Here is a 24,262-nt window from a genome sequence, read left to right on the forward strand (position 1 = left end):
GACCCCCAAAGCCTGAAACTACCTGAAGCAAAAGGAAAGGGAAAAAAAAAAAGTTCACCTCATGTGGTCTGAAAATGTTTTTAGAAAGAACTGGGTTGTTAGCCTTGGTTTGAACTTATTTTCCACGTGCCAAAGACAGCAACGAACGCACTATTTGGGTTCCAAACTAACCTCAGAAGAGTCATTTAATGGTTCAGACCATCCATCAGAAGCAGGCCAGAGGCAAGCTGGCTGAAGAACTGGCCACCAGAAACATACTGCTCTTATACTACTACCTGCACTGGACCAACCTTGCTTTCTTGATGGTCTTGAGAGCAAAATATGCTACCTAATGGTTCCTCATCACAGTGAAAACTTTAAAAATTGCTGTTTCACTGACATTCATTTAGATAGCACAGGGCAAAACTTCTTTACTACTTCTGAATCTTAATTTGCCAGAAAATTTAAAAAGTGAAAAATAAAAATGGAATAGTATATTCTGCCTCTTGATAAAGTACTAAGGAACACTGTTTTTTCAGTAGTTTGACCTTTCTAGAGAAACAAAAAACAAAAGAAAACTAAACAAAAGCCACCACAGTGATAATACTGAAAAAGAACTGGGGCCTACCAGGGACAAATACTCAAACACTTAAAGGAAGGAAACAGGAATGTAGACTAAGTCTCTTCAGTGGCTGCCCTCTTTTAAACTGTTCCTAAAACCAAGATTAATGAATGTGCACATAAAAATTCTATTATGGGTGAGCAGCAGAGATGGATATACTTAGCAGTCAAGGCAGATGTGGTACTCCCATTCTCAATTTAGCTCCACATCCCTCCAAACAACAAATGGTGGCATTTCAATATTTAGGCAGTGACTCTAAAACTGTATCTCTGAAGGCTCCCAAATTTCACAGGCCTTCTTTCCATTTTTATCATTAGGGTTGCCTTACCTCAAAGACTTCACTTCACTCAAGCTCAGTTCACAATACAGGGAACTTTGAAAAAAAGAAGTTATGTTCAGCCTGTAAAGAGGTAAACAGATGAACTCCTAAACATACAGAATGACTTTAACAAAAAATAATGAAAGGCAGTAATGTCATGGCACAGGCCTAAATGTTCTAGTCTGTGTAACGATGGCTGACACCTGTCTGCATCTGACTGAGGAAGGTAGAAACTGTGTCTTCTGTCCAATATCCAGACATACCCATTTAGAACTAAACTAGCAGATAACTGCTTTTCTGTTTTTTTCAGAGCCCCTGCCCATCTGATCTACTACTTTAGAGACAGAAGTGACAGGAGCTCTCTTCCACCCTATTAAAAGAGGAAGCAGACACAGGCTGCAAGTGAGAGGAGACTGTGCGACTGGTACACAGTACACACAGTTCACCAAGCCCTGACTGCCAGACAAAAAGAAGATGTTAACCCAAGCTGGGGCTGGCTGAGTTACTGGTTAGGCTGGTCCTTGTTTCTAAGTACACTGGAGTTGATCACAAGCCTCTTCCTATAGAAAACTACCTAGACTAAGGAGCAACTTTGTGAGGCCAGTTAACAACCAAATTAGATTTTTTAGTTCAAGGATTCCTTTAAAAAGGAATCAAGTTTTCAGGAAGGCCACTGGTTGTTATGCTTTTATTACTCACTAAAAAATACAAGACTACTAATTACATCTCTATTTTAATCAGAATCACATCTATAACAAAAGAGTACTGCTCAGTGTATGAAAGATGTGCACTCCTTACAGTAATCTTTACCAAGCCAAAGGTTGTAATGTTTTAAAATTCATTTACGATTTATAAGGCTGCACTGTTTTTAAAACCTACAAGATGGAAATGTTATTACATGAGGGAGGGTGATTCTCTTTAGGCTGGTCACAAGAATTATCTCAGTATAATTAAATTCAACATGCTTGTGTGAAGAGAAAGAACAGAAATTAGTCACAAGTCACTCAATTTTAGAAAAGGGTTACAAAGTTAAGTGATGATAAAAAAACAATTACAGAAATACAAAACTGCAGCTGTTAGGGGGAAATTAAAAAGTAGAATTAAAAGTTATTCACAGAAAACTGTCCATAAGTAGTTGTTTTTTAAAATTTCTTGCTCAGAAACACATTCCAGGCTTATAACCCAGGGTCCACTGCAAAAGAAGGCCTTAACTTTCCCTCAGTCTCTTTTTACCACATGTGTGTGAATTTACACTCATGGTTTTCTCTTCTGTCCCTGGTTGGCTGTCTCAGTTTTCTTTGCCTTGAATATTCTCTACTTTTTTCTAAGGGCAACAATTTAAAGTCTAATTGTGTGAGGGTAGGAGCTATCAGCCTGCTGTAACATTAATAACCCAAATCATTAAAAATGATCAGAGGATAAGGGAAACCCTCCAAAGAATAGCACACCCTGCATTTAGAATATCAGAAGGGGTGGGATGAATTGGGAGATTGAGTATACATATATACATAAATATACATAGTGTATACATATATACGCTAATATGTATAAAATAGATAACTAATAAGAACCTGCTGTATAAAAAATAAATAAAATAAAATTCAAAAATTCCAAAAAAAGAAAATATCAGAAGGGAATAAACAGTTTAAAAACTGGATTAGAAGAGAGAAATGCTAGAAATCACAGCATTTGTTTTGTTAAAAGAGTGAAAGAGCCAAGTAAAGCATAGGTGAGCAAAAAAGCCCAGGTGGTAGGTGCAAACGACAGGCTGTCTATCTTGACTGATGTAACCAGGGAAATCAGTGACAGGTGAAGGGATTTTATACTTCCATCTCAATAATCTAAATGTGTTTTAAAGGGCAAAAATGTGAAGTATGGTTATATGAGCATAGAGGAAATTAGAGCCTACTACTAAATTATAAAAGAGAGCCTATGTCATTAAAAATCCCCATCATTAGTCTATTTAAGGAAAAGTACAAAAACCTAGGGAAAAGTCATAACCTAAGACAGTTAAGTAGACTGGCTTTCCCCCCCCACCCCCCAGAGCTTCTGGCAGTTAAATGGTACATAAGGGATGTAGAAAAGAAGCAACCAACTGATACCACTTGAAAATAACCAACCAGAATAACTTAAAATTTAGCCTAAAACCTTTATGAACTTGAATTTCATTTCCAAAATTTAGTACTTCTAATGTAATTAGTGGGTCTCCTAAAACTCCCAAGCTAGTACCTTGCATATGCAAAAATATACTGACCTAAATTGCTAATTATTTCTGTGACATCTCACTTTGTGGGAGACTTTTTGCAAAAATGTGACAGTTAAATATAATTTAAAACAAAACAAAAAATCTTTGTTGAGTTTCCATGAGAATCTATACAATGAAAAAAATTCCTGAAAGGGGGGAGAGGGTTTTAAAGAAAAGAAGGAATAGAATTATTGTTTTAAAAAAAAAAGTTCCATTTCTATCTGAAATCCCCCCATGTTTAAAACCCGGCAATAAATTAAAAATCTGAAAAACACTGGTGCCCACCAAGGATCTCTGCAAGTTGGATTTTGTTCCTGGGCCTCCCGCCTGCATTTTTTGCTTTTTGGTCTTGTGTGCCCTGCTGGCTAGGCTCAACCACTTCTAGTAATTAAGGCCTGCTGATAGGATGTGGGCAGAAAGCCCCCTTCCTCCTTCCCTAGGGCTTATGGTATTTCCAGATTGTGAGCAAATGCATCCAAATTCTGTGACAGGAGTTTCATTTTAGGTTGTTAAGATACCTCCAAGAATTGTAAAGCATATCTTCTCTGGATAAAGTTAGAGTTTCCAGTTTAAAAAAAAAAACAAAAAAACTTCCATTCCAAATCTAAAACCACTGTAAGACAAAAAGCACTAAGTTTAGTAATTGTTGTGTGCAAGCTGGTTTGCCTGTAAAATTATCATATATGGTATATGAGAAGATAGAACAAGGTTGAAGGGAAGAAAATTTACCTTTTTTGAAATCTAAGTTTTCCATTTCCTCTCCCTATCCTTAATCACTACTATCTTCTCCCCAGTCAGTGTCAAAGGACTAGCAGAAAAACATTCTTCCGTGCTTAGTGCTCTCAGCAAAAGTGTAAGCTCAGAGCCTTCCTTGGAGTTTCTCGGACTAACCCTGACCAAATAAACTGTCCTGTCAAATTGTGACCACCATTCAAATCAGGTCATATTTTCAGGTCCCAAACTAGTTCTGGAACTTAAGTGTAATTGTTAGTTGATAACAATACACTGTAAGCTTAAGCTTTATTTAGGCTCCAGTGCTGATTTAAAAATCAGTATGTTGAACAACTTCTGGTTCCAGGAGGGTAATATTATCTGTGTGAAATCCACTACGTTCTGTCCTCATCCTTGTTCTTGTTTACTTGGGGTCTTCCAGCTATGAAGTGCAAAGGGGAAAGAAAGCTAGCTGGGCAGCTGCCGTGTGTAGATGTACATACATACACATACATACCCTCCCCCCACTCTCCCCACCTCTGCCCAGCCCCAGCTGTTAGAACGAGGCAGCAGCTAGTTCAAATGGGAGATAAGCCTACCTTGGGAAACAGCTAAGGAGAAAGAGGAGAAAGAGTTTGAAAAGAGGAAAAAAAAAAAAATCTAGCTTCCTAGGAAGAGGAAATTTATCCCATAATGTAGGAAAAAAGCCATCACCTTTCTGAAGGCAATTTTTTCACTTCTGCAAAACAGGCCTCATGCAAGAAGGTTAAAAAGAAAACCACAGAGCACAACCATCGAGCAGTTAGCCCATACCTGTAGCTTTCCACCTCCCTCTCTGGACTATTGTCTTCACTCTAAAAAACCAAGGAAAGAAAAATAAGTGGGCCATGCCTATACTTCTCATAATCCCAGATATGTAGCTTCTTTCCAAGGAAAAGCCCCTTTGTCACCAAGACTGAACATAAAAAACAAACTCTCCCTCTCCCATTTTTAAAGTATACAATACCTTAACGATAAATTACATTTCACATCTCAAAGTTAATTTAAGAACACCATCAACTTAAAAATGGAGAACTAAAGTACTAAAAGGCTTAAGAGGAGGCTTACCACAAAATGTCACAACAAACAGCAAAACATTGACTAGGATTTATGAAGTTGAACTGCAGCACAGCTAGGTCACCAAAACAATCATTTTTTAGCATCTGCTTTTGGGTGGGAAACTACAATAAAGCTAAAGGTTGTATAATCCTTTTAGCAATTAACGATCATATTGTTAATGTGAAGAGGCCATGATATTTCCCCAGACCAACCTTCCTGAATAGGCTGGTGCCAGGCATAAAGCTCTTAAAAGGCAACCCCAAGTTCCTGCCTTGTAAATGCATATTGGTGGCCCCAGGACAGTGGTGAACCACTGAAACCAACAAAAAATCGGAAGATGGGGAAGTTAATTGAAGGTAAAAGCAAACAGAGGAACCACAAAACCAGTTTGTTTCATTTTTGAACATTATTGAACAATCTTGCAAGATTGATTCTATAAAAGCTGCCCAAATTCCTACAAACTTCCATCTACAACTCCTGCCAACTGTACTTTCTGTCTGGCCCTGGCTACAGACAGAGAACTGCTGAAAGTCACCAAGTCTACTCTGGAAAGTGTAAGAATTCTCAGACAAAGCTAGAACCAGAACACACTGTGAGACACTGCACTCTACCTACCCTCCGTGAACACAAAGACATTTCTTGACTGACATAAAATGGGTGCTTGAGTACTTAATTTGACTTTTCATATGGACCTAATTGGTCTTCAATTTTGCTAATGAAGTAATGATGCTCCCAACCATTTTAATGCAAAGTCTACACTAACAAAAAAAACTTCTAAAAGCACTTTCTTGGACCTGCCTACATCATCAAGTTATTAAGTGCAAAGGAACTTACATTTTCTAAGTTCACAACACCTCATTCAATCCTGTATCATTATAACCATTTAAGGTGGGGATTACTCTAAGAATTTAGATGCTAAAATAATCTACGTGAGGGATTCTAACTCCAGCGCCCATGGTCTATCTCTCTTGAGAAATGTGACCATCTAGGCAGTATAAACTTTTATTGAGACAGTGTGTCTTGAGAGGGCTCTGAAGTAGTTGTTACCTTGGAGGGTAGAGAACAAGTTAAATGTCTACTTGTTAGTTTTATTCTGGAAGATATAAAGGGTAAATAAAAGACCAAGGAGTCATGTTTCCCAATATGTTGCATGGAACAGTTGAGAAGCACTGCTAGTGTGTGACCCTGTGAGACCAGACTCATACTGCGTGCTAGCTGGGGAATCTCCAGGATACAAAGAGCAAAAGGGAGGCTTGCGGTTGTTAAGAAGGGCCATTATATTAAAGTATGAAGGACACACATCTAGGTCCCAGAGAACATAGCAGCCCTATATATAGGGGGCTAAGGAACAACCTTAGTTGCATAGCCAAGAGAAAAAGGAAAGTGAATTATTTATTTAAAAAACAAACACATAAGTAGGATATTAATCATCCTACTAAGTCACCCAAAGACTTTTGAAAGAAAACTTAAGCACACAAAAAAAGGACACACCGTCTTCCTCCACACAGGCCCTAGTCACTTGCAGGACAGTGGGAAGACTAATACACAACACAAGAAGGTATTTTCTTTTTTTAAAAATTTAATTTAGTTTTTTTAGCTGCATCGGGTCTTAGTTGCGGCATGCGGGCTCTTTCATTGAGGCACGCGGGCTTAGTTGCCCTGCGGCATGTGGGATCTTAGTTCCTCGACCAGAGAGAACTCGCGTCCCCTGCATTGGAAGACGGATTCTTTTTCTTTTTTTTAAGTGAATGGTGCTTTTATTTTAAATTTATTTATTTTATTTTTGGCTGCATTGGGTCTTTCTTGCTGCGCATGGGCTTTTCTCTAGTTGCGGTGAGCAGGGGCTATTCTTCGTTGCAGTGCACAGGCTTCTCATTGCAGTGGCTTCTCTTGTTGCGGAGCACGGGCTCTAGAGCGCAGGCTCAGGAGTTCTGGCGCACAGGCTTAGTTGCTCCGCGGCATGTGAGATCTTCCCAGACCAGGGCTCGAACCCGTGTCCCCAGCATTGGCAGGCTGATTCTTAACCACTGCGCCACCAGGGAAGCCCCGGAAGGCAGATTTTTAACCACTGGGCCACCAGGGAAGTCCCAAGAAGGTATTTTCTTTAAAAGCTTTGTCATTCCAGCTTTAATTTTCCTACATTTTGTTGCCTTGTCTGTAAGAAAACAGAAATGCTTTGGGGAGAGAGGAAAGCTAAATGGAAACTAAAAGCTTCAGGTTTGAGTTTTTTACATCTTTCATTTCTGTGGGGAACCAAACTAAATGCATTAAGATCTGTGAGGAAGCCTGAACTACCTTTGTCCTGTACTTCCCTGGAGCTAAACAGAATCTATTTCTATTAATCTTATCTTCACGTTCTTAATCACCATGTGTGGAGGCATAAAGGTGGTTCCAAAGAGGGGTGAAAAGAGTTAGGGGGGGAAAGGAGCACCAAAAAGGTAGGTGGGGTGGGGAGCAACACAACAGACAAGGATGGAGGGAAACGAGCAGGACTGTCTGCTTGTGATATGTTTAGATGTTCCAAACATGACCTGCCATGATGTATTAAAATTGTACTTGGCAAGTCAATGGTACAGGGGACTCTGAAAGGCAAGTACCTATCCCACACTGGAAATAATTTATATTTGGTTTTGGAATATATCCTGGAACTTACATGTTTCAAGGATGCAAGAGTGAATGAACGGTATCATCTCACAGGGCTGAGAGGAAAGGTCTCAGATCTCCTACACACCTCCCTTAGTGTAGGCAAGGTAATGAACCTTCTTATTTTTCAGAGTTTTCTGCTGGCCTGTATCTTGAGTAAATAACAAAACACAGTCCTTTACAGGAAGATAGATGGTCACTGACTCAATCACCATCAACAGCTCTTACATAGTATGCACTGAACCAAACTCCAGATACAGAGGCTGGTAACAGGCACAGTAATTCTCAGTGGCCTACATGAGGCCTGAACCCATGACCCTAGCCTCATGAGCATGACTCACTAACATACTAACAATTGTTAGTAGGTGCTCTCAATAATACCTGGATATAAAGCAGGGAGCTAAAGAAGAACTGAACTATCCAGATGAGAGGTTTTTGAAATGTTTTTAAATGCAGTGTTTTTCCCATAAACATAAAGGTGAAGCTGTTCAGGTTGAAGATAGAGGGGGAAGGCAGATCCTACCTGTTTGCCTCTCCTGGCCCTCAGGGTAACCATAGGTCTCCCGGGAAATTTGAAAACAGGCCTGGATAATTCAAAACAATAGATAATTCACTGACTTTATATCCAGCATTGAGATGAATAGTTTTTTGCACAGATTTTTCTCTTCAAATCTAACAGGTTATCACAAATCAAGGAATTTAAGATGCCATCAATGATAATAAATGCGTGCATCCTCAAATTGATGGTATATGCTATTTAAAATCTGCACACCTTATCACCGGAAAGTAGGGAGAAATGTCCAGTCATTTACAAGTGGCTACAATTATAAAAGCTAACATGTTTTGAGTATTTACTGTATGCCATGTGTTTTCAGTCCTTTATATTTAATGCTCCTACCTATTCTATCTCCATTTACAGACAAGAAAAGACAAAATGAAGTAACTCTCAAGATCACATGAATCCAGGCAATGAAGGAGTTGGATGGAATGAATATAATGCCAGGCAGTTGGAACCTTGGTTGAAAGCCTGACAGATACACTGAAGCACACAGTAAACTCCCTTCTCCTAGCCACATCTTTCCCAGAGCATCTCCTTCCACTGTAATAAGTTGCTCTACATTGAACAGTCTGGGTCCTGTAGAACATCAGGTTAAAAACTGTCTATAAGGAAGATCATGCACTCAAACCACAGAAAAGACTGTTTAAATGCTGAGCGCCATAAAGTTGAATCTGACCATTTTTCTTAGGCAAATCTTGTAAGTAGGTAAATGTCCAAAGTCTCAACTGTCCTGAGAGAGATCTGATTAAGGGTAGTGAAAACTTCCTGCTGTTACTCAGTAGATGTGTGACTCTGATCAAGTTCATTAACATCTCTTGTCAATTTCCTCACCTGTAAAAGAGGACTTAACTATACACATTATCTCAAAAGGAACCAATGGATGCCCAGAATACACTCAAGCCACTGTACAAATCTCTAACTGGAAGAGGAGACAAATAATAGGAATGACTTGGGAAAATCGTGCTTTTAAAAAATGTTTGTTACCTTTTAGACTGTTTGCAATGCCCTCACTTCTTTCTTTTTCCTCCTGTTATACGGCTGGCTCAATAAGAAGGTTGGGCTTACTGCTTTGGAAAACTGCATGTCCTCCCACCCCCATACCCTAGAAAGCCAAATAACCAGATAAAAGGATCAACTTTGGAAGCTATCCTAGCTAGCCAAGCTCTTCATGATGCAGAACTCCACCAGGGATTAGTGCTAAATCCAGTTGAGTTTGTCTGGATTAGTCATTCTACCTGTTTTCCCTAGGAACCTGCAGCCAGGGAATAGCAGGTGCCACCAGATTCTAATTCAGGATCCTGGGCACACACATCACAACTAATAGTGAGTAGAATCTACTCAAAGACTAGAGCATCAAATGAAATAAAATGTGTAAAAGTATTCAGCAACAAATAGGTGGATTCAAGACTGAAAAACTATTTAACCACTAACTGTTTTGCTCATCTGTAAAATGGGGGTGATTAGGTGGATTAAACAGATACAGTGAAACACACAGTAAATGCCCTTCTTCTATTCTTATCATTCCCAGAGCATCTCCTTCCACAGTAGTAAACTGTTCCATGTTAAACAGCCTGAGTCCTGTACATCAGGCTTAGTTCTGATTTGTCTTGGTCAGCAGGGATAAAATGTGACACTTCCTCTGTGGGGTATATAAAAACCATTCCCCCCCCCTTCCGACACTTGCTCTGTGGCTACTATTTCCATGATTCACACTTAAGTTTGGGGCTTCTGATTCTTTACTGACTGAGTCATCTACGTGTGTCCTCTCCCTGACCCTAGGAGAGAAGATTATAAACAGACCTCAACCTCATCTCCTTCGCCACTGGCCAGTATGCTCATCCTCTCTTTAGAGGCAACAATTTTTCCCCAGCTTTAAAAAAAAAAATTGTGGTAAAAAATACACAGGAACTTCCCCGGCGGTCCAGTGGGTAAGACTCCACACTTCCAATGCAGGGGGAACGGGTTTGATCCCTGATGAGGAAACTAAGATTCCACAAGCTGCACACAGTGCGGCCAAAAAAAAGAGAAAAGGTTACTATCTAACCATTTTTGAGTGTACAGTTCAGTAGTGTTAACAATGTTATGCAAAATGGCAACACTTTCTTCATGTGACAATTATAAACATTTTCTTGTGAGCAGCCCATATTTTTTTTTTTATAAAGTACATGCACAGACTCTAGACAATGCTATACTTTTTTTAAAATTTTTTATTTATTTATTTTTATTTTTGGCTGTGTTGGGTCTTCGTTTCTGTGCGAGGGCTTTCTCTAGTTGCGGCAAACGGGGGCCACTCTTCATCGCAGTGCGCGGGCCTTTCACTGTCGCGGCCTCTCTTGCTGCAGGGCACAGACGCACAGGCTCAGTAGTTGTGGCTCACGGGCCTAGTTGCTCCGCGGCATGTGGGATCTTCCCAGACCAGGGCTCGAACCCGTGTCCCCTGCATTGGCAGGTGGATTCTCAACCACTGCGCCCCCAGGGAAGCCCGAGCAGCCCATATTTAAGAATCAAGAGTTAGGGGGCTTCCCTGGTGGCGCAGTGGTTAAGAAGCCGCCTGCCAATGCAGGGGACACGGGTTCGAGCCCTGGTCCGGGAAGATCCCACACGCCATGGAGCAACTAAGCCCATGTGCTCTAGAGCCTGCAAGCCACACCTACTGAGCCCACGTGCCACAACTACTGAAGCCCACACGCCTAGAGCCCATGTTCCGCAACAAGAGAAGCCACCGCAGTGAGAAGCCCTCGCACTGCAATGAAGAGTAGCCCCCCACTCGTGGCAACTAGAGAAAGCCCGCATGCAGCAACAAAGACCCAACGCAGTCAAAAATAAATAAATAAAATAAATAAATCTGTTAAAAAAAAAAGAATCAAGAGTCAGAATTGGCATAAAGCCTGACTTTGCCAATATCATCCTTATCTGTATGTCACAAACAATAAATATAACACCTATCTGACAAAGCCAACATAATTTTTTTTTAAATTTATTTTATTTATTTTTATTTTGGGCTGAGTTGGGTCTTCGTTGCTGGGCGTGGGCTTTCTCTAGTTGCGACAAGCAGGGGCTACTCTTCATTGCAGTGTGCGGGCTTCTCATTGCAGTGGCTTCTCTTGTTGTGGAGCACGGGCTCTAGGCACGCGGGCTTCAGTAGTTGTGGCTCGCGGGCTCTAGAGCGCAGGCTCAGTACTTGTGGCGCACGGGCTTAGTTACTCCGTGGCATGTGGGATCTTCCCGGACCAGGGATTTAACCCGTGTCCCCTGCATTGGCAGGCGAATTCTTAACTACTGCACCACCAGGGAAGCCCCAACATAATATTAAATCCTCTGAAACTGCTACAAAAAGTGGTTCACAAAGTTGAATGGTGGTGAGTTGGACTTTGTTCTTCTTCCTTTCCCTGATCTGCCATCTTATCTCCTGTTTAGTTATATAATCTTTCCATATGACTACGTACACAGCTAAACAAGAGTTCATCTCACCTAAGAGGCATTCCATTTTGGAGGTGCTCAGGTGAGGCAGACAGGGAATGCAAAATACATTTTTAAAAATCTCTTTACCTACTTCCTCCCCAAATGCCTATATTCTCCAAGTAATTCTCAAATCCCCATTAAGTATTCCCTCTCTCCTCCCCATACAGCTCTCTATTGGGGGCGGGGGGAGTAGGAATCTCATTCTGTCTTTAGCTCCTCCTGTTTCCTTGGCAGCACTGTCAGCCCTGGGCAACAAAATTGCTGGATGTAGCAGCAGCAATTTACATATGGTAGCTAAGCTAATGTGCAGCTTTCTCTGGGAAGAACTGCTAACTGTCCTATGTATCTTTCTAGTTTGAACCCAATGTTCCAGGCATATCAGTGTTAAATATTTGCCTAGCAGCTTCTACTTCCCAAAGACACAGGGAACCATGCACAGAAGTCAGAGGCAGCAAAGGTTCCCCACTGTGTGGAAGAAGTGGGGGTTCTAAAGCTACAGAGGGCTACAAGGATTGAGACACTGACAAAGCACCTAATCCACACCCAAGGGCTCAGTCATTCCAATTTCCCATAATATTCATGTATCATTTGCTGAAATCTGGCATGTTCAAAGACCACCAGTTCCGCCTTAGTTTCACTGCCCGGCCATAAGGCCAAATCTGTCTCATCTAGTGAGTCACTACTGCTCCTCTCTCCAACTGCATTTTGATTTCAGCCCACTTGTGCAGCTCATCAGGGCTGCACCATATGTTAGTACCATGTAGGCAGAATGTGACTAATTTTTTTTTCTAAAACACTGTCAGAGTTACTTTTTAAATTACCTTATAATCTTGATGTCTCTGAAGAGTCATTTCTATAATACATAACCTTCTGGAAATGACTTTATTCTCCTGAGTGCTCAAAGGAGATTCTTCAGCATTTTCATTCCCATTTTCCAGATGAGGGAACTAAAGTGAAGATACTGGACTAAGTGACCCAGGTTCCACAGCAGCCAGTAAGACTTTTACTTTCTGGAGTCACAGCACTCTATTTGGTAAAATAAGCCAGTCTGTAAAATGCTTTTTTGGAGGGGAACTCAAAATAGTAGTTTGCTTTTATTTTTCTGAGGTGATTATTAAACTTTAGGCATAACAAGTACTTGGAATTTATAGGCTGATTTTGATGACTGGTCTCATGATATCCATCTGAGTAGTTTTAAGGGAAAAGGACTGAATGAGACATGGACCACAAATGTTTTTCTAAGGCAGAGATCATAAATGGGTGGAACTAACATTCTGAGAGTAAAAGAAATATATCTGGCTTGCAGATTCAGCTACCATCACCATGTCCCCTAAAAATTTTTTTTAAAAGGAGGGGCTACTCCTCCCTACTCTAGGCAACATGCCTCTTCTCCAGCAATAATGGTTGCTGGTTTTGATAGTTCAACTTATCTCAGGACAGTCTCTGTAGATCTTTCCTTTCAGGTCATATGATCATTCCAGTAACTGTTTGGGGTAGTAGTTTGACTGCCATTGCATTAAGATCTTTCTATTCTGATAAACAACAAGGTACTACTGTATAGCACAGAGAACTATAATCAATATGCTGTGATAAACCATAATGGAAAAGAAGATGAAAAAGAATTTATATATGTATAAATGAATCACTTTGCTGTACAGCAGAAATTAACACAACGTTGTAAATCAACTATACTTTAATAAAATTTTAAAAAAAGATCTTTCTAGTCTTCAATTGATAATATCACTTGCAAAATATAAAAAATGATCTTAAATATCTTATCAATATTGAAACCTGCACATGCCCTTTGAATCCAGCAATTCAGCAACTCCAGTTCTAGAAATACAGCCTTCAAATAAGCTTACACCTGATGTACACAAAGGGGCATACATAAGAACATTGTTTATAATAGCAAAAACTGGAAACATATATGCATATCAGTTGGGTGCTGGTTAAATATAGTACAGAGACACAATAGAACACTCTGTAGCTATTAAAGAGAAAAAAGCAGTTCCAATGTACCACTAAGGACTGACCAGGAGGATATATTTATATAAGAAAGGATTGGGAATTCCCTGGCGGTCCAGTGGTTAGGACTTAGCACTTTCACTCCCGGGGCCCGGGTTCGATGCCTGATCGGGGAACTAATATCCCTCAAGCATCGTGGCGCAGCCAAAAAAAAAGAAAGAAAGGACTTACACATGGCTTGTACATAAATAGAATATCTCTGGAAGGATAAAGAAAAAATTGCTAACAAGGTTGCAGAAGTGGAATACTGACTGAATTGTCTACATATGGATATGTTATCTATTCTACAGAAATTTTTTTTTAAAGAAAACTCTTGAAATTATGAGGGACAAAGAAAAATCCCAACTCAAACTCTGTTACAAAACAAGCACCTTGTTTTTGTATTTTTTTTTCCTGCTTTGCCAGAAACTTGTGTGTGGAAACAGCCAATGTCCAGGTTAACCAGCAGTATACCTACCACATGTGAGCTGAGTAATTATATTATACCATTTGAAATTATCCCAGCAACTCAACTGACTGCAAACGTTACAGCTGGACTATTTACAAAGTTTGGAGCTATTTTCAATCACTCAGCTGTATATCTATGTGTACATTTCTTCAATCAACCTTTCCTGCCAGGCAGAGTGCAACATTAGCTGGATTCCAGTAAGGAAGGCAAAGGACAGGGTGAGATAATGTGTCAAAACCAGTTCTATAAATACAGCTTTTGGCCTAGTACCTCAAAAAGGAATCAAAACAGCTTCAAGCTTAAATAGAAAAATTCTACAGTCCTGCAATATCTTACTTGAAGGCTCTAGAGAACAGAAGAGGCCAGGGATCTGGAATCTTGTTTCCCACACCATATCTTGTGTACCCCCCCCCAACCTCAGAAGGAGGTTAAGATCGAATTGCAGGTTATCATTCCAAGTCAGCATCTCCCCACCTCTTCCCTTATCTTACCCCCAACACTACCAAATACATCAATATCCTCTCACTGAGCTCACTCCAACTCTTAGGCTAACGTGCCCAATATACACAACATACAACAGTTCTTCCACAGTACCTAACATCTAACTTCTATCATCTCCAAAATCCTTGACCAAGCAGCCAGGAACCCTGCCTGTACCATCTGCCCCAACCTCACCCTAAACACATGGGCACTCAGCAGGATGCTTCCATATGGTCTTGTCTCAGGAGGTTTGTCCTATTCTGTTGAAAAGCAGGAAACTCTACTCAATCTCTTTCTGTTCTTAAGGTCATAATTCTACAAAACCAGAAACCACTTCTTTCTGTAGAGATGCTTCCTGAGATAGTTAGGTTTTATGCCAGAAAATACAAAAATTACACCTTTGCTTCAGCCAATCAGGGCGTATGTTCAGCATGACTTGATTCATCCCAAAGGATGTGCAGCCCAAGGGCAAATTCTAAATATCTCTTTAATATTGTCACTTTAAAAAAAAGTGGCTTCAATTATCATGCTTTCATCACTTTCTAACTGTGCTCCTCACAATTACCATGCTTTCATCACTCTCAAATTGTGCTCCTAAAAGTGCTTCTCACATTTAAATACCCATTTATATGATCTCTGTCACCTCCTTCAAATCACTCCTAAAAAAAAATCCCACTGTTCCACAATATTAAACTTGTCAGTGCTTTGATTTCATTTTTACAAAAACAAGCTCTCTGTAAAATGGGAGATCTATCCATCAAAAACCACACATAGAGAACATCCAACTCTATACCTAGACGCAGAGAGGGTACAAAAAAGGCCCTATCCCCATCCCTGTTCAGAAGACAAGATTCACACAAACAAAAAACACAGGACAGCATATACACAAGGGAAAGCATATATGGTTAGAGAAAATCTGTCATCAATTTGAGAGAGACAAACACCTTAGAAGAGCTGATTCTTCCCTGTCTAAATCAAACTTTTGTGCTATTTAATCACATTGTCTAAGACGGAATAACATTTTTGCTACCCTCCACTGAAATTACTCAGCCTACCAATAATTCTCCCATCATCATTTCCTTTAAACACATCTCCCTATTATCCTGTTACACTCACACAGATTACAGCTAGTGGATTAGGTAAAATTTGCCAGTCTTCCCTTCCCGTGCTCCCCTATGAAGGTCTCTCCTGAAGATATGTAGCGCAGGGACCAAGAGTTAAAGAAACTAAAATTAACTCTGCTTTGAATATCTTCAGTAAACAGTCTGGCACTAGCAGAGATAAATTAGTAATTTTGGGAATGCTTCACAGACTCATTATTTGCCTTCCAGCTTTTTATCATCAAAAAATGAATTAGTTGACAGAGACCTGCAAAACCAAAGTCATATACTGTAGTCATTTTCAGAAGGAAATTCTAAAATGAAACTGGGTTAAACTGATTCATGATTCAAAAATCACCAAATAAAATTCAGAACGTGTTAATAAAATTAATAGTCAAATATTGACTATAAGCCTATAATACACCCTACACTCAGACTCTGGAGTCACACCACTTTTTTTTTTTTTTTTTTAATACATTTTATTTTTGGCTGCATTGGGTCTTCGTTGCTGCACACAGGCTTTCTCTAGTTGCGGTGAGCGGGGGCTACTCTTCGTTGCGGTGCGCGGGCTTCTCATTGTGGTGGCTTGTCTTGTCGCGGAGCACGGGCTCTAGGCACGCGGGCTGCAGCAGTTGTAGCACGTGGGCTCAGTAGTTGTGGCTCGTGGGCTCTAGAGTGCAGGCTCAGTAGTTGTGGTGCACGGGCTTAGTTGCTCCGTGGCATGTGGGATCTTCCTGGACCAGGATTCGAACCCGTGACCCCTGCACTGGCAGGTGGATTGTTAACCACTGTGCCACCAGGGAAGCTCCCACACCACTGCTTTTGAATCCCAGTTTTGAGCTTACTAGCCAGGTTTAGCTTTGGGTAAATTGCTTAACTTCTTTACACCTGTTTTCTCATCTGCCAAATGGTTATGGTAACTGTATCTACTTTAGAAGATGTTTGTTAGAATTTTAAAACTCATGTATGTAAAAGCATTTAGAACAGCACCTGGCACACAGAAACCACTCAATAAACTTTTGCTATCATTACTATTCCAGGCACTAAGGTTGGTGCCTATGGTGGGCGAGGATTGTTTCTCTTCAAAATGGAGTACCTAAGATTTTAATTTAATTTTTTTCTATTCTTCTTCAAATTCTTTTCCCATTAAGGTTATTACAGAATACTGAGCAGAGTTTCCCGTGCTATACAGTAGGTCCTTGCTGGTTATCTACTTTAAATACAGCAGTGTGTAGATGTCAATCCCAACAAAATGCAGTACCTAAGATTATACAGAAATATTTCCTATTAGAAGGAGAGGGAGGGGTGTAGATAAGAAGGCAATGACTGGCTGACAAATCTTCAACTGGGCCTGTTAGCGTCCAGTGTAAGTGTAACCTTCATTACGAAATACTGAACCACTTGTTCTAAGAGCACTTATTTATTTATAAACATTTATTTATTACCCTCCCGCGTCATATCAAAAAGGATTTATGGAAGCTTTCAAAAAGCATACAATGAAAAAAATAACAACTAATGAGACCAGGAAAATTATAAATTTTTTTTAAAGATCAAGAACAAAGGGAAAGCTGAAATAGGGATGTGCTAAACCACAGTGTCCTTTACTGAGGCTGAGCAGTAAAATCAGAGCTGCCACTGATTTTAATCTCCAATGATAGCCCCTAAAGAGAATATACAGTGATTCATGGTATAAATGAGAAAACATAAGTAGAATGGCGAGATGAGACAGGCACTAAGAGTTGCCAAGGGGAAGCTGAAGCCCACTTAATGCCACACTCAACAGAATTTTATAAAGTCATCAAGTATGTAGGACCCATGAGAGACTCAGCACCAGGTCCTAGGCCCTACACAAACACATACACCTGAAGCCAACAATGGACAAGTCACAGAACAACAGACTCCTAAGTGGTTCAAAGTGAGAATACATCAGTAAATGGTCACATGGAACCCTGCAACCACACCACACAGTCACAGAAGAAGCTGCCTCAGTGAATGTATTTCTCCAGCATTTTAAGTCCTCTACTCTCCTCATGGGCCACAGTTACAAGTATGTGCAGAGAACTGTCTCATCCCTACTCAGCTGACAAGTTCTATTCCCAACTCGGCATGCTTATGACTCAGGGGGGGGATGGGGGAGGGGAGTAAAAGGAAAGGGTAAAACAAAGAAACCAACTTGAATTTAGACTTAAGTTGATCAAGATCGAGCAATTCATTTATCTAATTAGAATATCTCATAACAAAGCAAGAGAGTACTCCTTAAATATATAACAAATCCAATACTCTTTGGAAATAAACTGAAATCTGTCTGCATGTCATGTCCCATACTATTCCTTAAATAGACATGGCGCCAAAAAACATTACAAGCCCTCCGTAAGGCCAAACTTTACAAAGCGCTCTGAATCTGTGCAAACAGCATAGGCCTCTGCAAAGCCCAAAGCAACGGGGCATTTCCCACAGTTCCTCTCCCAGCAAAAGGCCAAGGGAAGAGGCTTAGCCCCTACTGTACCCTCTTCTAAAAAGATGTGTATGAGGTCATTTCTTAAGGGGGTAAACGTGTCTCAGACTTTTCTACTCAAATCTTACATCAGGAAATTTGTGTGCCAGGAAAGGAATTCATTTCCACCCCTAAGAACTGGGCTTTGTGACAAGTGAAAAACAAAAGGGAAAAAACACTACTACTTTAATGAGAAAAGTTTCTAAGAGAACCCAGAGACCATTTCTGACACTATGTTTACCAGTTTGGCATCCTCTCCCTAAAATATATTTTGTTAAATAATACAAATCTTGTCTCCTCACCCCATCCCCAAGATTCTGAAACATTCTTTACCATTTATAATTGACAAAACAAAACAAAAAAGACAAACGGGTCACCTCTTTAACTTGAAAACCTCAGTCCTCCACAGAAATGTACACAGACAGACAGATGGATGCACGTAAGAACACAAATTGCAAGCCCTGGCTGAGACCTGAGCAGGCCAGAGCCAGGATGGGCGCACAGGGCAGCCACGCGGCCGAGCTAGTGGGCTGCTCCTGCTGTTGCTGTACAAATATAGAAAGCTGAAAAGTCGAACAGCAGCTTCAGCAAAACAGGTCCTGCACCCTGCTCCGAGAGGGAGGAGCAGGGACCTGAGCAGCTTTATCCATACATGGTTGCTGAAAGGGGGCCATTAGTGAAAGCCCAATTATCTCACACACATGCACTGTGTTCACATGCTCCAGACAAAAAACAGAAACACACAGGCTGGTACTTGAAGAAAGGTTTGAGATTCTATTTTGGCCAAGGAACTTCCCGATAATTTCAGTCACTTACACCAAGAATCCCTCTGCCACAGCAAACAGGAAAGACACTGTGAGAACTTCAGCAGGCTGCACTCTTACCAGGCCAGCAGCAGCCATGAGGCTTAATTTATCATTTAAATCCTGGAACTTAACATGCAAAAAAGGTTATTCCGCATGTGTGTGAAGGGTCCTAGGCTTCACGGGCCCTTTGCTGCTTTCAGAATGAAGGTCTCATTCCAACTCTCAGTTTTAGGTCTCTCTTTTTCTTTTCTTCTGATTTACAAGTTAAAATAAATCTGATACAACTTTTAAAATATATTTCCCAGGATGCTGGCTTATATAATCAGAAGTCAAATGTTTATGTTCTAAAAATTACTTTGCTTGGAACAATTCATTCAGATTCATCTCAATGTGAAATATATGAAAAGCTTAATTTCTGGCCAGAGTGAACTCTCCAAAGATAAGAAATGCATGGTTTAAAAAAAAAAAAAAAAAAAGGCAGGCAGGGAATCAAAAAAGGAAAGAAAATGCATGGTTGATGGGCTCAAATGATTCTGTACTTTAGCTCTCAATGAATCAACCAATACTTACTGTGCATTTGAGATCTTTGATTACAAAATACTTGCTAAGTCACCCAGTCGCGAAGGGGAGCTCCAGAGAGGAGAGCACTGCCTAGTTCCTTTCCATCACTGACATGTCTGGTATATGTGTGTACACAATCCTCCAGCTTATGGGACATAAATAAACATACTAGGTTGTACCCCAGCAAAACGCTTTCTCTATAACTGAAAAAAAGAAAACCCTTCAAATTCTTAAAATTAATTGGTTCACCATAATTATTTACTTTAGTATATTTTATAGGCAAATTGACCATTTGAAATTTTCTCTTTACCTTTTGTAGGTAATGTAGTAATGACGAGCAAAAGATGCCAAATTATAGCAAAACTGATCTCTCAATCCCACACCTAGATCTCATAGTGCAAGGCAGAGCCTTGTCCACACCCTGTTTGATGTGCTGAAAAAGAAAAGAGCACAGGGACTTCCCTTGTGGCTCAGTGGTTAAGAATCCACCTGCCAATGCAGGGGACACGGGTTCGAGCCCTAGTCCGGGAAGATCCCACATGCCATGAAGCAACTAAGCCCATGCGCCACAACTACTGAACCTGCGCTCCAGAGCCCATGAGCCAGAACTACTGAGCCCGAGTGCCACACCTACTGAAGCCCCCGCGCCTAGAGCCTGTGCTCCGCAACAAGAGAAGCCACCAAAATGAGAAGCCCACGCACCGCAATGAAGAGGGTAGCCCCCGCTTGCCGCAACTAGAGGAAGCTGGAGCTCAGCAACGAAGACCCAACGCAGCCAAAAATTAATTATTTTTTTTTAAAAAAAGAGAAAGGAGCACAGCAGAATTCCAGCAGTAGAGGCACTTTCATGTCCCACAAAACACAGACATGCAAGTGTTCAACATTTTATTTAAAATCTCTTAACTGTGTTAGTGGCTTATACATTTTTTTTTAATACATTTAATTTTTCTGAGCAGGCCTGTTATAGCAACTTTGATTTCCCAAAGTGTATTTTATTGTGGACTACTATGCTATTTTTTGGGTGAGATCACAGCTTTAATTACCCATTAAGATTACTTATGTAAAGATAAACAACACAATGCAAAACACCACAGTTGTATACACCAAGGGTGGTTAAAGTATAACCACAATATCAAAATGGCTATACACACCTATAGTATGGCCATTAGCAAGTCATTTCTTTCCTGTTACCTGCTTCCTCAAGTGAAAAATGGTATTGGACCAGATCAGGAGTCCACATCTAGGGTCCACAGACCTATAGAATTCACGGATATTTCATGGATCCCATAAACCCCACTATATTATGTGCAAAATTTTATATATATGTAAAATATATTTATGTACTTAACTTAGGTTTATAGGGAAATGGGTCCATAGCTTTTTACCAGATTTTCAAAGGGGGTCCATGATCCAAAACAGGTTTAAGAACCAAAGACTAAACAATATATTGTTTGTTCCATCTCTAACATTCTGTCATCTCCTCTTGCACTTCCTAGTCCAATAAGAAGGGAATCTTCATGACTCAACCTAGTCAAGAATAAACAAGTCACCCTGGCCAAGAAATTATTCAAAACAATATATCCCAATTCAAAAGAATCTGAATTGTTTTAGATGCAGACTAACATAATGCCTTTTAAAAAAAATTCTCAGACTTCCCTGGTGGTCCAGTGGGTAAGACTCCGAGCTCCCAATGCAGGGGCCCTGGGTTCGATCCCTGGTCAGGGAACTAGATCCCACATGCATGCCGCAACTAAGAGTGCACATGCTGCAACTAAAGAGGCCACACGTGGCAATGAGGATCCCATGTGCCACAACTAAGACCCGGCGCAGCCTAAATAAACAAATAAGTATTTCTCAAAAAAAATTCTTGAGCTATTGTAAATCAGCCATAATCTCAATTAAAAAAAAAGCTTCAGGAAAAATTTTTTTTTTTCCCAAGCAAATTTTACTACCACAGCTCATCTCAGGAGGCTTACAGGAGAGTGGAATTCTGTAGATTTGCTTAGGAACTAGCAAATCCCACTAGATACTTCCTCTCTTACCAGATGTACTTTTTTTTTTTAAGAAGCTAAGGCCTCCAGTTTCCTACTTCTAATTCTAACCTGTAGCAAAGAAAGTAATAGGAGACAGGCAGAGAGGGAAAAAACTAGAGCATGGAAGATTGGAATAAAGAAGACCGATAATAAGCAAACAAAGAAGCTACCCATCCTGTCAGCAAGACGTGGTATCTGAGAATAGCCACTGCCTAATATCTCAATTTGTAAAAAGTATATTAGATAAAAGAAAAACCTAGCCTTCCTCTAAGACAATAAAGGAAAAAAAATGTGTCTGTTACTGAACCATTTAAGCCTAAAATTTTTAGGTTCTCATGGCAACCTAAGTCATCACACTGCACATACTGTATATAAAGTACATATTTAGAGGCTTAACTAGTAAACTCAAAATGTGACATATGTGCAATGTGGGCGACAACATTATTCTGGGAACTTTAACTTTAAAATCTTCCAACTTTTATTTTGCAGCCTCAAAGATGATATAATACAGTCAACTATGCAGAAGGTGCAAGCTCAAGGAAGAGGTACAAAGAACATAAATAGAAGCAAAGAGATGAAAGACAAAAAAAATCAGGCTATCAGAAAGTTTCTGAACATGGCTCTCCCTCCCACTGTGAATCAACCTGTAAATGGAGACTTAAAAAACAAGATTGCTAGTGAGGACATATATCAAGATAGCATTTGGGACACACTTTAATGTGGGCCCAGTCAAAAGAGGACATGGTCACAGAGCAGACCATTTGGTAAAAATGGCACTGACTGCAAGGCAGCCAAAAGAGATTGGTGATTTCTTTCTCTCTCTTTTCTAGGAGCTCATGGAATATGGCTGTTTGGAATTAAGAAGCAATGTCAGAGCCAAAAGGATGGCTGTGGGGCACGGGAGTTGGAAGATGGGGACCAAGACTTTAAGAAGAAGGGTAAAAAAAGGGAGATGGCAGTCTTTCATGTCACATCATTTCTCACTAAGGAACCAAATAAAGATGTAACATCCAGTTTTCTCACCTACTAAATGACCCGTGGGAGGGATACCCCCACCTATCTGCCCATAGGAACTCCATGCATTTCTTTTTAAAGACACGAAGATGCTATGAATGCTACCTACCTTAAAACCACATTTCCATGCCACTTCCGTTAGGGTTAAATCACTCCTACTTTTCAACAAGAAAACAGGTAAACAGTTTAGGTAAGGTACACAAACAGTATCTTATCAGGGCAGCTAAAAGATAGGCCCATTTTTTCCTAACTCAAAGGTAAGAACTTCTAAAATGAGACAATGAATTTACATTACTGATTAACAGTTAAAAATTATACTACCACATGAAAAGGAGTGGTTACAAAAATAAATTCTTTTTTTTTTTAAAATATTTACTTATTTATTTATTTTTGGCTGTGCTGGGTCTTCATTGCTGCACGCGGGCTTTCTCTAGTTGTGGCGAGCGGGGGCTACTCTTCATTGCGGTGCTCAGGCTTCTCATTGCAGTGGCTTCTCTCGTTGCGGAGCACGGGCTCTAGGTGCAAGGCTTCAGTAGTTGCAGCACTCTGGGCTCAATAGTTGTGGCTCGCGGGCTCTGGAGCACAGGCTCAGTAGTTGTGGTGCACGGGGTTAGTGGCTCCGCAGCATGTGGGAATCTTCCTGGACTAGGGCTCGAACCCGAGCCTCCTGCATTGGCAGGCGGATTCTTAACCACTGCGCCACCAGGGAAGCCCAATTATTTCATTATTTTTATGAGGCTTAGCCTCTAAAAGCAAGAAAAGGAAAGGAAAATAGCACAGAATTTGGAGTGTGGACTCAAAGCCCAGCCCTGACCTACCACTTGATAGCTGGATGCCCCCAATAAGTTACTATCCTCCCTGAGGTTCCTAACCTCAAGTCTCCTTGTCTACAAAATGGTACAGATGAAACCATCTCTCTCTTCCTCTCTCTCATTCCCTCCCTTTCTCTCCTCTTCGTTTCTCTCTCTCACTCCCCACACCTCCCACCCAAAACGTGAAGTCTAACAGCTAGTTTCCGTCATTACACTGTAATTCAGCATACTTTCTTATCAAGAAAAACTGTATGATGAACTTTTAAGCAAAAATTCACTGGTCAAATTAAGAACCAGAATAATGACAAAAATAATAAATATGTTTTGGAGTAAATGAGGGAAAAGGGCACTGGGTTGAGGCTACAATTAGAGATTTCTTTCAGAGGCAGGCCACACCTGCTAATGACTAAAATATTCGATTACCTTAATTACCCTGGCTGCACAACAAGAAGGGCTGGTGGTCATGAAATTCCAGAATATTAAAAACTCAGCCACATTTTCATTATAGCATTCTCTACTGTGTTGAAGTCAAGACAGCAAAAGACTGCCAACAGCATTTTCACTTTAACTTTCTGGTAAGACAGAAAGAAAAATTAACATTGGAGCCAAATTCTCCATTTTTAAATATGGTAACTTCTTCGAGGAAAAAGTATCTGTGGTTATAAGAAACTGAAAACATTTCTGTATACCTTATTAGAAAATATGCATTTATGCTTTGCTTAAAAGGTATTAAAAAAACATCTCAAGCTAATAATCTTAAATGTTTACCTGTTACTACCTTTCAAGCAGTTAGGAAAGAAGCAAAGTGAAATAAAAGCTGAAGCACTTACTGAAGGGACATTAAATGACTG

General features: G+C 40.3%; 1 protein-coding gene across 14 annotated transcripts in view; it reads right to left on the minus strand.

Annotated features, from left to right (window-relative positions):
- The window catches only part of CELF1 (CUGBP Elav-like family member 1), a 68,550-nt gene that overhangs the window by 28,095 nt on the left and 16,193 nt on the right, over nt 1-24,262 (minus strand). For 10 of the 14 annotated variants that reach the window (XM_061201761.1, XM_061201758.1, XM_061201757.1 and 7 more), the window contains one exon: nt 4,690-4,730. The exons of 3 other annotated variants lie outside the window; for them this stretch is intronic. The gene's annotated coding sequence lies outside the window, so the exon portion shown is untranslated. Of the gene's footprint in view, nt 1-929; nt 950-4,689; nt 4,731-24,262 lie in introns of those variants that run through there. One more of the 14 variants, XM_061201749.1, reaches the window with a different exon arrangement.

The sequence above is a fragment of the Eubalaena glacialis genome, chromosome 10, assembly GCF_028564815.1.
Source record: "Eubalaena glacialis isolate mEubGla1 chromosome 10, mEubGla1.1.hap2.+ XY, whole genome shotgun sequence".
In the NCBI taxonomy this organism is placed as follows: Eukaryota; Metazoa; Chordata; class Mammalia; order Artiodactyla; family Balaenidae; genus Eubalaena; species Eubalaena glacialis.